This window comes from Mobula birostris, chromosome 8 (genome assembly GCF_030028105.1).
Source record: "Mobula birostris isolate sMobBir1 chromosome 8, sMobBir1.hap1, whole genome shotgun sequence".
NCBI classification, from domain to species: Eukaryota; Metazoa; Chordata; class Chondrichthyes; order Myliobatiformes; family Myliobatidae; genus Mobula; species Mobula birostris.
In genome coordinates this window covers 43,549,851-43,563,539 of record NC_092377.1, presented here as the reverse complement: position 1 = coordinate 43,563,539, position 13,689 = coordinate 43,549,851, and positions in this window count along the sequence as shown.

The window sequence follows — 13,689 nt, the reverse complement described above, 5'->3', positions numbered from 1 at the left end:
AAATTAAATTAAGACCTAACAAGGAAACACTGAAGCCTGATCCTGAATCTGAAAAACCAAAAAATATTATCTAGTGCAGTGGTCCCCAACCACTGGGCCGCAAAGCATGTGCGACAGGGCCGCAAGGAAACGATATGATTTGGCGATATGAGTCAGCTGCACCTTTCCTCATTCCCTGTCACGGCCGCTGTTGAACTTGAACGCACGTGTCATCCATGTCAGGGTGGGAAGGAGATCAACTCTTCGAGCTTGCAAACGACAGTGGGCTGAAAAGTATGTTTGACATAACATCTCTGCCAGCATTCTGGATCAAAGTCAAGGCTACATATCCTGAGATAGCCACGAAAGCACTGAAAATGTTGCTTCCATTTCCAACATATCTCTGTAATGAATGCAACGAAAACTAAATTGCGGAATAGACTGGACATAAGGAACTCCGTTCGAGTATCGCTGTCTCCCATCACCCCTCGATAGGACCATCTTGTTGCAGGGAAACAAGTCTAGGGCTCCCACTGATTTAGTGATATTGGTGTGTTGCAATGCTTTTATATGTTCATACGGGGAAATATGTGCTGTGTGTTTAATATCCAAACGTTACTTAAAATGTTATAATGCTATTGACTTATAAGTGACGTATAACCATATAACAATTGCAGCACGGAAACAGGCCATCTCTGCCCTTCTAGTCCATGCTGAACGCTACTCTCACCTTGTCCCACCGACCTGCACTCAGCCCATAACCCTCCATTTCTTTCCTGTCCATAAACCTATCCAGTTTTTCTTTAAGTGATAATATCGAAACTGCCTCTACCACTTCTACTGGAAGTTCGTTCAACACTTACTTCAAGCTCCCCTGTCCTCCCCTGATAATTGACTTATCACTATATTCATGCGAGGAAAATATGCGCTGTGTGTTTAATATTAAATTCGTTAGATAAACCCTTTTAGAAATGAAATTGAGTGTATTAGCCATTTATCACCTACATTCCGGTCGTCATTAACACCCCACCCCCAGACAGAATCGCCAAAAACGATTTGTAGAAAATAATCAACAAGTACACACATGCGCAGGTCACGCATGCGCACTGGTGCCCACGCAAGGCTTCATGGTCATGGTAGTCTTTCTCGGGGTAAGCTCACCGTATTTGACTGCTACTCTTGTCCGTTGGCAACCCTACCACCCGACCCCCCCCCCACCTCCCGGGTCAGGGGGTCCGCAAGAATATTTTCAATATTAAACCAGTCCGCAGTGCAAAGAAGTTTGGGGACCCCTGATCTAGTGCATCCTTGATTTCCTCTTCAACTCTCTTGACTAATCTATGTAAAGATGTGTTAAAGGAGTTTAAATCCTCTGGTCAATAGAGAGAACACAAAGGGACCACATATACAGATTATTAAAATGCAAAGGAGATGAACAGAGTATCATCAAGAGGGAGATACAGCTATGTAACAAGCCCTGCATACACCACACATGGAAAACTGCAAGCAGATCTTAATACCACTGCTTAAAAAGTCTAAGAATAGTGGGATTATGTTAGAAATTAGAACCAGGCAATGCTGAGCAATGTCATCAAATTTCTAATCTCAAAGTGTTCATAATTTGTAATTACCTTCCATCAACACTATTTGGTGCTAGATCAGTTGTTAATTTTAAATCTGAGTAATAATTTTTCATATGAAGTTAGATAATGGAACAACTATGATTTGAATGAAAACAAAAACATATCACCTTGGCAAAATGTTCTTAACTTCGTACCTTGTGACCAGAATAGCGACAGAGGGTTAGAGAACATTGCAGCACAGAAAAGGGACTTCAGTCCATCTAGTCCATGCCAAAATAATTAATCAGCCTAGTCCCATCCACATGCCATATCCCTCCATATCCCTCCCATCCATTTATCTATCCAAATTTCAATTAGACGTTGAAATCAACTCCACATCCGCCACATGCACCGGCAGCACATTCCACACTCTTAGCACCCTCTGAGTGGAGATGTTCCCCCTCATGTTCCCCTTAAACATCTCTGCTTTCACCCTTAACTCACTACCTCTCACTGTAGTCGCACCCAACCTCAGCAGAAAAAACCTGCTTGTATTTACTCTCTCTTCTCCCCTTATAATGATGTATAATTTTGCATATTGCATAACTTTGATGTTTTATTATTTGGTGCACCATCTCCGAATAAGAAAACATCAACATTTAAACCAAACAGATCCTAGTATATTAGACCTTCACCAACAAAGGGTTGGCACAGAATCAGAGAAAAATACAATGGCCTGGGAATCTACTGTATTGTGCAATGTTATTGTGCATACTGAATCAGAATCAGGTTTATTATCAGTAGCATGTGTACTGAAATTTGTTAACTTAGCAGCAGCAGTTCAATGCAATACATAATATAGAAGAAAATAAATAAATAAATAACAGTGTACATATACTGAATAGATTAAAACTCATGCAAAAACAGAAATAATATATATTAAAAAAAGTGAGGTAGTGTTAACGGGTTCAATGTCCATTTAGGAATGGGATGGCAGAGGAGAAGAAGCTGTTCCTGAATCAGAGTGTACCTCCTACCTGATAGCAGCAGTGAGAAAAGGGCATGCCCTGGGTGCTGGTAGTCCTTAATAATGGATGCTGCCTCTCTAAGGCACCGCCCTTTGAAGATGTCCTGGGCACTTTGTAGGCTAGTGCCCAAAATGGACCCAACTAAATTTATGACCTCTGCAGCTTCTTTCAGTCCTGTGCGATAGCCCTGGCTCCCACTCCCCCCATATCAGACAGTGATGCAGCCCGTCAGAATGCTCTCCACGGTACATCTATAGAAATTTTTGAGTGTATTTGTTGACATACAAAAGCTCTTCAAACTCTTAATGAAGTATAGTCGCTGTCTTGCTTTCTTTATAACTTACATTGATATGTTGGGACCAGGTTAGATCCTCAGAGATCTTGACACGTAGGAACTTGAAACTGCTCACTCTCTCCACTTCTGATCCCTCTATGAGGATTGGTATGTGTTCCTTCATCTTACCCTTCCTGAAGTCCACAATCAGCTCTTTCATCTTACTGATGTTGAATACAAAGTTGTTGCTGTGACATCACTCCGCTAGTTGGCATATCTCACTCCTGTACACCCTCTGCACACCACTTGAGATCCTACCAACAATGGTTGTATCGTCAGCAATTTAAAAGATGGTATTTGAGCTATGCCTAGCCACACAGTCATGTGTATAGAGAGAGTAGAGCAGTGGGCTAAGCACACACCCCTGAGGTACACCAGTGTCGAGCATCAGCAAGGAGGAGATATTATCACCAATCTGCAAGATTGTGGTCGTCTGGTTAGAAAGTCAAGGATCCAATTGCTGGAGGTGGTACAAACATCCAGGTTCTGTAATTTTTCAATCAGGATTGTGGGAACGATGGTTTTAAGTGCTGAGCTGCAGTCGATGAACAGCATCCTGACATCGGTGTTAGTGTTGTGTAGGTGGTCTCAGGCTGTGCGAAGAGCCACTGAAATTGTGTCTGCCATTGGTCTATTGTGGCATAGACAAACTGCAATGGGTCCAGGTCCTTGCTGAGGCAGGAGTTCAGTCTAGTCATGACCAACCTCTTAAAGCATTTCATTACTATAGATGTGAGTGCTACTGGGTGATAGTCATTAAGGCAGCTCACATTATTCTTCTTAGGCACTGGTATAATTATTGACTTTTTGAAGCAAATGGGAACTTCCACCTGTACCAGTGAGGGAATGAAAATGTCCTTCAATAGTCTCTCCAGTTGGTTGGTTACTGCAGTGGAATTTTATCAAAAACAGATTGGTAAACATGATCAAGGATTTTGATGCAGTTGGCCTCTACTGGATTTTAATTTCAGGCTCTTTGTGATGTGTGTACTACAGAGGCTGCTGGATGTCTACAGTGGTATTAGGTACTAGTAATGCCAATTTTGACATGAAATTATTCTGCACATAAAAGATCTGTAAATAATATGATCATTGTACACTGAAGCATACCTTCTTCGAGGGGCTCAGGCCTACGCTGGAATTATTTAAATGGCGCTTGAGTTTACCTGGACCACTGCAGCAGGGACAGCATTTTCATCACATTCTCTCAATATTATCAAAGGCCCTCCCCCCAAGATGGTTGAGCTGTGTGGGACTGGTAACTTTATGGCTCAATTTTTAACAACCTTTGCTATTCAGAATTTGCACCTAACTTCCTAAAACACTACACTTAGAGCAGGGCCTCACAGTCAGATCCAACCTACCACTCGCAGTGTACTTAGGAATTGGAGTTGCTGGTGAGATGCAGTATCTCAGCTGTGACACCTATGAGTTTGAATCAGGATGGACTGCTGGTGAATTAGAATCAGAATCAGGTTTATTGTCAACGACATAAATTATGAAATTTGTTTTTTGTGGCAGTAGTACAGGCAAGATGTAACAAATTATTATAAATACAATAATAAAAATGAATAAGTAGTGAAAAGAAAGAAGAGTAGCGAGATTGTGTTCATGGGTACACGGTCTTGCGATTTCTCTTTTGTGTTCACTCCGAGGAATTTGAAGTTCTCCGCCCTCTCAATCTCAGCACCATTTATGTAGACAGGTGTATTTGTACTGTCCTGCTTCCTGATGTCAGTGACTATGTCTTGCAATGCACACAAAATCTGAGGGAACTCAGCAAGTCGGGCAGCATCTATGGAAATGAATAAACTGTTGACACTTCTGGCTGAAACCCTTCTTCACTGACTATCTTCTGTTTGGCTGATATCGAGGGAAAGGTTGCTGTGACGAGACCATGGCTCGCTATCTCTTGCCTCTGCTCTGACTCATTGCTTTATGAGATTCAGCCCATGACGGTGGAATCGTCAGTAAACTCGTAGTGAGGTTAGAGCAAAATCTGGTCACACAGTCATGAGATAATAGGGAGTCGAGTAGAGGAACAAGGATATAGATTTGGGAGTGCCAGTGTTGAGAATAATCGTGTCGCAGGTTTTGTCTATCCTTATTGATTTAATTCTGTTGTCAGGAAGTGAAAGGTCCAGCTACAAAGCGAGGTGCTGAGTCCCAGGCCTATGTGTTTGGGGATGAGTTTGCATGGAATTATATTCTTAAAAGTGGAGACGTAGTCAATCAACAATATTCTAACATAGGGCCTTCACTGTCCAGATGCTCCAGAGACGAGTGTAGGGCCAAGGAGATGGTGTTCTCCATACAACTGTTCTGGCACAGGATGAATTGCAGTGGGTCAAGGTAACTAACCTGAAAGCGTTTGATGGCACATTTAAAGAGCAATATTGTCTTGTCCTTCATCTTGCTGAATACATGGTTGAGAGAGAGTGTTGATGGAACCGTGAAACTTCATAAGGGCAGAACTGGTATCCAATCAGCATTGCACGCCAATTGATTGGCATCATGATTTAGTTATTGACAATAGGAACCAGATTTATATCCTTACTAATATGGTAGAATACATGATTTATGCTATTAAGTTGCATGCATGAAGAGCAAATAATGTGACTACAGATTTTAACAAAATGTCAAATGTGGGTCCCAAAACTGATCTGAAATGTGTTCCTTTTCAGTATTGTTTCTGCAAATGCATTCCATGAAATGCATTTCATTACCGTCACCAACATTTGTCCTTCAGTGCAAAAGGGCGTTAGATCGTGACTAAAGCAAGTGCAAGTATGCAGCCAGCATTTCATTTCAATGTCTGTGGTAAACTTTCAATTGAGTTCTGTTAATTCCTGTAGAAGACGATGCAAATGTTTGAAGGTTGTCTGTTTATTTTCTTGTACTGAAGAATTGAGCTTATATGATTAATTATCCTTATTCTATACGTTTTGAATAACATTAAACCAAGGCGGTCTAGGATTAGTTGGTATATTGTGATTATTCATTTCAAAACAACAATGACATCACAGAAGTTCAAATTACCAATAATGAGCCTATTCCCATCACTTTTTAATTTTAGTTCTTGGGTTTTAATTGATTGGTGTTCTGCTTCACTAATCTGTGATATAAATAGAATAAATCACTTATGAGAAAATCATTCATCCCAAGAGATGAAGTTAAGCATCTGTATTAACCTATTAAGTTACTCTGATAAATTTATTCACTGCTGCTTCAAATCACTGCATCCACTCCTCTGCTCTCATACTTATTTAATTCAAATAGTTCACCAAAACTGTATAGCTCACTGTAGCTTTCATGTTTATTTCCTACAGTTAATCAATCCTTTCTTATTGACTTTCAGATCAATAAAGTGTGAGTATAAAAAGAGTTGGTATTAGTTCATTAGTATAGAAAGAGTTCAAAATGAGAAATTAGATCCAAGAATGATGCAATTGTACAGATTAAACAGGAAAGTAAAGGTAAAGGAAGAGCATGAATAGAAAATAGATACTATATTAACTTAACAATTGAACAAATGGAATGAAAATACTTATTTTATTGTTTGGCTGATACCATCTGGTTTTCTAGTAGAAGTAGAGAATTTGTTTCAATTGTGATATAAATAGAATAAATTACTTATGAGAAAATCATTCACCCCAAGAGATGAAATTAAGCATCTGCATTAACCTATTAAGTTACTCTGATAAATTTATTCACTGCTGCTTCAAATCACTGCATCCACTCCTCTGCCCTCATGCTTATTTAATTCAAATAGTTCACCAAAACTGTGTAGCTCACTGTAGCTTTCATGTTTATTTCCTACAGTTAATCAATCCTTTCTTAGTGGTGAATGGTGGAACTCAGCAGCTAAGTGCCTCTGTTTTTTTCTGGTTTTGTAACAGTGTCGTGTCTCTTTGATGTTAAATTGTGTTGTCATTCCATTGTTTTGGGATGTCCATTCCTTTTTATCACAGTGGTCTACTTCAAACAAAATCACAGTATACTTTGGCAATTACTTTATTTTTGTGCCATTTAGATAACTGAGAATAAGATGTAATTACGTAGAATTTACGAGTCTGCGTCAGATTTTTTAAAAGATGGTTAAATGTGATATTTTAACAGAAGTTAGAAGGCAAACAATAATTTGTTGTATGTACTCAGCTATAACATACTTGCTGCTGTGAAATGTTTGTAGTATTTCTGGGGCACTGACTGATGAAATGACACTTTGATCTTCAATCTTAAAAGAAAACAGAATTCCCACTGTTCTGCGGCATTGAATTGAACACTGAACTTTCATGAGTAGCTCAAGTGCAGATAATGTATCGGTATTGATGACCCTTAAAAAGTGTGGAACCTGGAGCTCCAAACACCTTGCACCAGAATTGCAAGTGTGGTAACGTGAAGCGGTTTATATCGCAGAACTGGTACAATTTGGTTTCAAAGCAGAATCTAACCCGATTCCCCAGCATTTCATGCTGAACCTGCATGTTAACATTCAGTGTATCATTTGCAAGGACATCAAGGTCTCTCCATAAAGACCAGCACCTTTCAATCACTCACTAGTTAAAAAAGAATACGCTTTTCCATTTCTCTACCAAAGAGAATGACTTCACATTTTACACATTATGTTCCACCTGCTAAGCTATCCCTTCAATAATGGTTACATGACAAAGGAATTTAAAGTTACATAATAGCCAGTGACATCTTTTTCAGGGTGGAAATGGGTAATATGAGAGGACATTACTTTAGGGTGATTGGAGGGAAGTATAAAAGGGAAAATACAGAGAGCACAATGCGCCTGCCTTTCCCATGGTAACCCAATAACTCCTGCAATCATGCTGTTTGGATGGCAGGAAAGAGGAGAGATGTGTGACCAATAAACATATTCTGTTCACCCACCATTAGAAGCTTATTTATTTATTTTTATTTGTTTACAGGATGTGGGCATCACCATCTAAGCCAGTGTTTATTGCCCATCCCTAGTTGCCCTTGAGAAGTGGTGATGAGCTGCCTTCTTCAACCACTGCAGTTCCTGAAGTGTAGGCACACCACAGTGCTGTGAGGGAGGGAATTCCATGATTTTGACCCCGCAACAATGAAGGAAAAGCAATATGTTTCCAAATCAGGATGGTGAGTGACTCAGAGGGGGATTTCCAAGTGGTGGTGTTCCCAGGTATCTGCTGTTCTCACCCTTCTAGATGGTAGTGGTCATTGGTCTGGAAGGTGCTGCCTGAGGAACTTTGGTGTGTTGTTGCAGTGCAACTTGTAGATAGTACACACTGTTGCAACTGTTCGTTGATGGAGGAGGGATTGGATATTTGTGGAAGGGGTACCCATCAAGTGGGCTGCCTTGTACTAGATGGAGTTAAGCTTCTTGAGTGTTGATACAGCTGCACTCATCCAGGTGAGTAGCGAGTATTCCATTACACTCCTGTTCTGAGCCTTGTAGATGGTGGACAGGCTTTGGGGAGACAGGAGGTGAGTTACTCACCACAGGATTCCTAGCCTTTGACCTGATGGTGTTGCCACAGAATGGCATCATTATTATGCATGTGAAACTGCCAGAGTTTAAGCAGGAAAGGGCTCTACTCTCCTCACTCTGCACAACTCCTAACATAAAGTAACGGGTGGATTTATTAAGTAAAAGTGATGAATAAATCAAGTTCTAGGTTCTGTGATATCCATTCTCATCAGATCTATAATGTGAAAAAAACAAATCAATTCATTAAATTCCCAAAAACAAAGGTAGAAAATTTCAGTTCACTTTTCTTGCTGCCACGTTTTCCTTTAATAAATTTCCATAGAAAAAGCATGGAGCATATCTACCCTGAAATGTAGGTTTAACCGTATAAACATTTATAAGGTTCACTTTGTTAATATTCTTCCAATACAGAACATCTATGGAACACTGCTTTGGCAAACTACTAGTCATCATTATGGACATTGCCAAAGCCTCTGGCAGAATCTGAGTGTACATTTCTAAGTATCCTTCCACCAATATTCTATTCATAACTAGCTAAATTCCTCTAAGATCGTTTGTAAGGGCTGCAGCTGTCAAACTATTCCCTGCCTTGTTTTTCCATGAAGTCAGTACTTCCCCCAAAAATAGTCTCTGTTTTCTTTACTTCTGTCACTGTTGTCTTCACTCGTCATTCAACCATGTCAACTCATTTGCTGTTTACTTCCGTTCTATATAAAATATATATAATCTCATTTATCCTTCACTCCCACCCACAATGCATACACAAGCCAGTCTACTTGCAATGTAATGATTGATTACTACATCTTGAATTCCACCATACTCTTCACTGAGGCAGAAAAGCTTTGATTTATTTTATCCACTACAAAGAAGTGACAATTCTTCCCTACGTCGCATAGAATGGTGGTTTAATGTGTGGCCAGTTCACTCCGATAGTTTACAACCCACCGAATAAAAATAAAATTACCACAATTAACTAATTTCTCTCACATGTAACTAACTGTTACAATTGCTGATCTCTAATATTTCGTCATGTATTTCGTCTTGAGCTGACTATTTTCCCTGATCTTAAATGATCTCACATTATTTTCCCTCATCTTTTATAAACCTCAATTCCACCCACAATTGTAATACCATGCCAATAACTGCAGGAGCCCATTATCGCCTCCTTTATATTTTTGGACTGCATACAAAAGGAACTTATTGTTGAGAAACTATATAACTTTTTTTGTATGTCCCTCTCCCTCTCTGCAAAAATCATTCTCTCTCTCTATCTCCAGTAACACCACTATGCTCACTAAATATTTATATTACATAATGTTCCCCATTAAACTATAACAGTCACAAGTGTGATGATTCATCTTCAAATTGATCTGCTCAAATACAGTATATATCTGGTCAAAGTGTAGAAAGAAGAGAAAATTGGATTATTATTGTCCAGCTGGAGCTGCATCAAGATCAATATTTGTGACTTTCAGTTTGTATCTTCATTCTCTCTGTGATCAAATCTACCACACTAATTTGTATTCAATTATTTTCTTTTGCAGGAATACAGGCTACCTCATTCCAAAGATGAAAATCCAGTGGTTGTACTTAACTCATTCATAGTTTGACTTGCTCAGTAACAAATCAAGAATGCTCCACAATCACACATTCATATTTTTGCATAGTAGGGGGATTAAGGGACACGGTGAAAAGGCAGGTAGGTGGAGATGAGTCCATGGTCAGATCAGCCATGATCTTATTGAATGGTGGAGCAGGCTCGACAGACCAGGTGGCCGAATCCTGCTCCTATTTCTTATGTTCTTATGTTCAGGTAACCATTCTTCTCAACCATTCAACCATTCTATAAAATGATAACAGAAATCTTAAGAATGTTAAGGCATAATCAAACATTCTAAGACAGTAATTATTGTGAATCTAAATTTATTGTAGCAAAATAGTCACACTGATGCAGAGGTTCAGAAAATCATCGTTAAAAACATAAATTCAAAAAGATACCTCCATTTTTTCTATTTTTTAAATTTTATTGATATACAACTTAGAATGGGCCCTTCTGGCCCTTCGAGCCATGCTCCCCAGCAATCCCCCAACTTAATCCTAGCCTAAGGGTGGGACAATTTACAATGACCAATTAACCTATCAACAGGTATGTCTTTGAACTACGGGAAGAAACCAGAGCACTGTAGAAGAATCCCGCACGGTCACGGGGAGAACATACAAACTCCTTACAGGAAACAGCGGGAATTGACCCCAGGTCACCTGTACTGTAAAACTTTGTGCTTTACAGTACAAGCAACCTGAGCAATTGACAGAGTCTCGTCAGTTTATAATGTTCTTCTCAACTCAGTCATTCAGTTCTTTAATTATAGAATAGGTCTGTCTCATGTCATTTCAAAATAAAGCCATTTAGAACAACAGTCTAGCCTTGTTCATATGCCCTTTGAAGCCTAATTCCTCTCTGCAAAATGCCCCATCAGACTTCTACTTTACTACTCTACAACATATTAACCATCTATTCAATATGTAGATAGATAGAGCACCACAGTAACATCAATGCAGTGGGTTGACCAGACTGATTCTGGGATATTGTATTTCTGCTATGAAGGTGTAAAGGTACTCATACTGAAACTTACAAATTGTTGCAGTTTAGAAAAAGGGGTGAAGTTTCCCTTGATTAGGGTATATTGAAATAGGTGACACACGCTCCAAGTAAGGGGATGGTCATTAAGGTATAGGATATAAGAATATTTCTTCACCAAAAGGAAGGTAAATTATTGAAATTCTCACTTCAACCCCACACATCTGCCCTCTCACCATATCACTTGATGCCATGGCCAATCAGGAATCTATCAACTTCTGCTTTAAATATACCCACAGACTTTGCCTCCACCACAGTCTGTGGCAGAACATTCCACAGATTCACTGCTGTTTGGCTAAAAAAAAGATTCCTCCTTACTTCTGTTCTAAAAGGTCACCCTCTAGTTCTGGATACCCCCACCGGAGGAAACATCCTCTCCACATCCACTTTATTTAGTCCCTTCAACATTCAGTATTCCACCCATTCTTCTAAATTCCAGTGAGTACAGGCCCAAAGCTACCAAACCCTACTCATATGTTAACCCCTTCATTCCCAGAACCATCCTCGTGAACCTCCTCTGGATTCTCTCCAATGACAATCCTTTCTCAGATAAGGGGCCCAAAACTGTGTCTTATAAAGCTTCAGCATTACCTCCTTGCTTTTATATTCTATTCCCTTTGAAATAAATGCTAGCCATAAACTTACTGAATGACTTTAAAGGCATGATGGACAAAAAACCTATTTCTTTTATTTCTCATGTCATTACATACCATTACAGACTAGCTCTCTAACAAATGATTCTCTATGTAATCCCTTGGAGATGCTCTCCACTATTCCATGTAGTCCGTTATAGGAATACAATCCTGGCATTTCAAGATATTGCATGTTCAAAATCAGTACACCACAAAACGCTATTGCTATATTTCACATCTATGTTTTTCTTCTCAAAAAGCATGCATGACTACATTTCTATAGATCTTTACAGAGATAATCAAACATATCAAACACTATGTATCAGAACTGAGATCATCACTGGAGCTTCGGAACACTTTATCTTGAAAATAGAACAAATCATTCTTCAAAAAGACATGTAATCTCATTTATCTTTATTCAATAAAGAGACAATTATTATGATTTCTACTCTCTGTATTTATGATGTTTTCAGAGAATTCTGCCTGAACATTCTCTGAAATTTGAATCCTTGTGCAACCCTCAAATTTCAGTATAGCTCTCATGGGGATTGTGGGATGTGTTTTACATTATTATAATAAATTCCAATTTTGCCAAAGTTCATGAAATGAAAACAGAAGTAATTTGAAAATTATATTTATGAAAATATCAAAGGCTTATGAGAATCATTATTTCAAACAAAAGACAGAATCTAGCTTGACAACTTCACTCCACATAAGTACAATGAAGTGTGCATTCAAAACAATGTCTTGAGACCAGGATTTACCGAGTTGAATTTACAGTTAGAGCTCAAGTTTGATTGATTTATGAGTTTCAGGATTAAGAATAATCCTAGTTCAAACACTTCAACCTGCACATAAAAGAGAAGAAAACCTTCATTCGAAGATTGAGGTCCTAAAGGCTTTAAGTCTGTCTATGAGGTTCATCACATTTGCTGGTCTCATCATTATTTAATTCACATAAGCTTCACAGCTGAAAGTCACAGTGTTTTGTAGTTGTATTTGCATTATGTGGCCATGGTTTCTTACTCAAGACTAAGTGGTGACATGTTCACATGGTTTTGGTTTTCTGAAGCAATTGCTTTGCAGGAATATTACTTGCAAACCTACAATAATAACGGACCACTTTTGTAATGCACAGTAATATAATCATTGTAGTATTTATAGAATTGAGTATTGGTTACATCAATAATTATGAACAACTGCTTCTTATGTAAAGATTTACCTTACGTTTGTTTTTTTATTAACTTTGGTTCATTTGTCATTGTTTATATTCATTGGTGGAATGTAATTTAGAAAGTAGAGCTGTATACCCAGGAATTCTTCATACCATTTTAAAGGCTGTAAGTTGTTTCTTCTTTCTCCTCCCTACACTGTAGAAAATGTTCATTTATTTCCTAGTATAGATTTTTTTTCTGTATTTGCTCATATGCCAGTTGTGGTGTCACTATCAAAGCTGGCATTGATTCTCCTTTAACTGATGGACAGTTTGGAAATTGGAGGTATGTGTGCTTCTCATTCCAGAACTGTTTTACTGTGATGTCCAGCAGGACTAATTTAAAGATTCATTCATTATTTAGGAAACAACATATCATCCATTGTCTGCATAGATTGCCCCATGTATTCATCTTTACTTCATATCAAAGTTTGGAAATAGATTTCAATGAGCAGTTTCGTCTGGTAGGTGAGATTAAGAACCATACAATACCTGGTTTTCTTTCAGGATTCCCAGCAGTGTTTACTCTCTGTGTAAACATCCAATCATTACAGCTTGATACTTTATATTTAATGCTTAATGAAGATGTTCTGGATTATAACTATTACTCGGCATAATGTCTGTGATCAGATGTTGCTTGCATATAGTTGAGCACAACTCCATCAGCTTATGGGCTGTGGATTGATACAGAGAGTCAAAGAATACCCACGTTCATAAGAGTGCCACCTGTCTCACCTTCCCTTCCAAAGGTATAATAATGAAGATGTTGTCCTTTATAAACATAACTTGATACAAGGAGGCATACCAGATTGCTTGATTGG